Raw genomic sequence first — 3,795 nt, forward strand, 5'->3', positions numbered from 1 at the left:
CTCGATAGACTACGGAGCTGCGTTGTGTCGTCTGCTACTGTACCGCCAACAGGAGAGCGATAGCTCTGTGTGTTCCACAGATGCGTGTTGCGGTATAACTCTGTACGTCTGTCCTAGAGGAAGACAAAGAGATAGGCTCTGTGACCCCCTCCTGAGCTAACAAAAACAAACAGAAGTATACTCGTTTGGACTGAAAGGTTTACAAAATAGTGACCAGACATTGGAAAAGCATATGTCACAGAACTTGGTTTATGAAATGGCATCATTGTTTCGAGCAAGAAATCACCTGCTCACCACTGGGACGATGAAATCGTCACTATTTATTGCGTCAGGTATATTTGCGCTCATGAAGAAAAATCTGAACACATCCTTCTCCCAAAGTCCTATGTCGAATAATAAACACTTTTTTAAACATCTATGCACAAATAACTCATTTTTTTCTACACTTGTATATGCACGTTAATTGACGTCAAACCGCATTTTTGATTAGATCTTGATGTCTACACCAACTACATTCATATTTTTTAGGGCTTTATTGAACGATAACTTCAACTATAGTTAATGGAACACGATGGCTCGATCTCGACAAAAACCTCAACGTGCGAAGCTTCCACAGACGGTCGCTAGCGAGTATTCTCAATGTGAGACTTCAGAAGCTTTCGCTTGCCATAGGGAGCTTGCTTTCGACTACAGCACTGCACGGGCCCGGAAAGCGCTGCTGTGTGGAGAGGTTGACTTACAAGATGACGTGTTACGTGGTCACGTAAGATGGCGTCATTTCGTGCAGCGTGATCACGTAAGATGACGTCATTTCGTGTAACGAGATCATGTAAGATGACGTGTTTGTGTCACGTCATCACGTAAGATGACGTCAGTTCGTATGAACTGACGTCATCTTACGACAACGCCAACAACATTAGTGCCGTCCGGAACCATTGACCTTAGAAACGCGCTTCTTCGCTTGAAGAGCTGATATGCGTTGATTGTTATTTGTTTCTTTTGCCTACTACAGACCATTCAAGAACTCGCCTTCTGGGTGCCACCAACTTCGTCTACTGGGCTGTGAAGCGCGTTCGAGCGTGCGCAATACCTCTCTAGGCCGAAAGATTGTACACTGAGTATGCGTTCACAGCTCAATGACTTTGGCATTTTTCGTCAGGATAGATGCTCCCACGAGAAGAGCGTAATGGATATGTGAATAGAATTGGAAATTTGAAATGTTCTTGTCCAATCGCATTTTTCTTTGGTTATCAACGCTTTTTAGCGTCATCACAAGACGTTCAACCCATAATACACTGGTGATTAAAAAATAAGCACCGAAAAACATGCACCGATTTTCGCTCAAAAATAAACACCGGAAAAAAACATACCGTAATCATTACCCATGTCACCTTTTTGGGTGATATGTGAATTTCCAGAAGAACAGCGAGTTATCACCCTCCCCTAGGAATACCCTGACTACAGAGCAGGCGACCCGTTTTTCCCCGCGTTAGATTGTGGTGACCACGAACCGTACGGAGGTCACAGGACGTCCGTGAAAAATAAAAAGGAGGCAAACAACGATCTACTCTGTGCACGCTTCATCCCCAATTTCCACGACCCCAAGGCCGAAGGACGTTTGTGTGAAGGATAACGATAAAATAAAACTTTGCGTCAAAAAAAAAAAAGCCCGTTTTTAAAAGAAAAAAAAAAAAAGTAGAAACAAGCACAACGCGTTGACGGACCGCGAGGTTGTGGAACACCTCGCGGTCCGCTTGCCACAGGACGGTTGTCTTCGACCCATAGCTCCAAGGTGAATTTGCCACTTGCGAAAACACGGAGACCTACCCAGCGAGAACCAGGAAAGCAAGACACGCACACTGACGCCTCGGCGTGCAGAATGAAACAGGATACGGGCGCGGAACACGGCCGCGGAAGAACACCTCGCACAGTGCCGATCCGGCCGATCTCCGAACGGACGATTTCGCATTTCGTGGACAGCGAGCGCCACCGCACGGGAGAGAGAGGTACCTTAAAAACGACGAAAACAAGCACCGACACCTTGGTTCTTTATATTTGCTGTAGTTACGGAACAAATCGACTTACATGAATAATTTGAATATTATTCGATTCCGTAATAAATTTAGAAGACATTAAACGCAATTCTTCTTATGTTTAAATTTAGATAATTTTGTAAATTCGCTCCGAACGCAAGAGTGCCGAATTAGCCGATTTTGACCATTTTCATGATTTTTTTAAAGAATATAATTAAATTTATGACGACACATCTGTTGCGTTTAGTGTCTCGATAATGACTCAATGTCTTTAAAGCCGAAATTTTCAAGAAGATCCGCGCAGCCGTTATTATGTGAGAATTTTTTTAATTTGGTGAAAAACCTCATGTATTCTCTATGGGGCTCTGAGGTGCGCTCCCTCTTAAACCCCGTCGTAATCACGCCGGGAACACTGTCCGCTGTGCTGCTCATCGCCATTGCTTCCCCCCGATGATTCTGCACCGGCTACCGAAGAGGCTTTCCGGATTCGTAATCGCCCACTGTCCTCTGTGGTGATCGTTGCTATTACTTCCCGATGATTCTGCGCCGACGGCACCGGCTACAGAAGGAACTTTCCGAATTCGTAACTGCCTTAAATTCCTTCGTAATCACGACGGGGACACTGCGCGCCGTGCTGTTCGTCGCCATTGCTCCCCGATGCTCCTGCGGCGGCTACCGCTAGGTCGCGGCAAACAATGGGCGACTGCTGCGACACGGCCGGCTTGCTCGCTGCAGAGGATCGCTGCAGCGCCGAGTGCGGCCACCGAACTACAGAACAACCAACTTTCACAATGTTTTGTTTTTTTTTCTTTTTCTTCTTTTCTTTTCTTTTGTTTTGTGTGTTATTAGCGTTGCAGAGGCTGGTGGCAGCGTGCTGTACACGTTTTCTACTCCATTCGCAGAAGATGTGTGAGGCGTGATACTTGCCGCTCAGAATACGTGGAAATTTTTACGAAAGCGCAGTGGCGCAGAAAAAGGCACAACTTGTCGAAAGCAAATTTCGCCGGTCGCAGCGGCGTGTTCAAAGCTTCCTCGGCACGCCCAAGTGCTGTGTCTCTGTGCCTTCGCACGCTTGGATACCGATCAAGAATCGGCACCGTGCGAATGTGTTTTGCGAGTGCAGTGTGCGTGAAGCCGTATGTGCCTCTGTATCAGCGTCTTACTTTACTCTGACGACTGTATTCGTAACTTGCGGCACTCGCGGTCCAGAAACACGTTGAAACGAGCTTGATCCAGCGTCCATTAGCGACGGAAGAGGAGGGGGAGGCACGCCTTTTTTTCGTCGTCAGACGATTTACAGAATACCGCGCACAACAGATCATCACTGATCAGTACTGGCTCATTATCAACCTACTTAATTGCACTTCCCAATTAACCTCTGAGAGAGATTGCGCACGAACGTATGGGGCGCGCTTCAAAGATGCAGGATGAGGATGCTGCTTAGCTGCCAATGTCTGCGGACTCGTCAAGCTGCAATGCTGCAGCTTTTTTCCACAGCTCCTTCATCTTTGTACAAGGTGAAAATGAACTGATTTGATTTGATTTGATTTTGATCGCGGACTAGGCCCAACCAGAGCCGTATATGAGGAGAGTTTGGTCAGTCTATGATCTCGCCGTCGTAACGCTCTCCTTCCGAGTGAGCCAATTAGCACGCGGCGTAGAGCGAGAAGTCTGAGCGCATGCGCGTGAACTCCCGGCTGCTCCCACCTGATTGGGGAGGGCCGCCATCTCCGATCATTCTCCCGGCGGAATGCGTGGGATC

The sequence above is a fragment of the Ixodes scapularis genome, unplaced genomic scaffold (genome assembly GCF_016920785.2).
Source record: "Ixodes scapularis isolate PalLabHiFi unplaced genomic scaffold, ASM1692078v2 PGA_scaffold2__306_contigs__length_199485367, whole genome shotgun sequence".
Taxonomy (NCBI): domain Eukaryota; kingdom Metazoa; phylum Arthropoda; class Arachnida; order Ixodida; family Ixodidae; genus Ixodes; species Ixodes scapularis.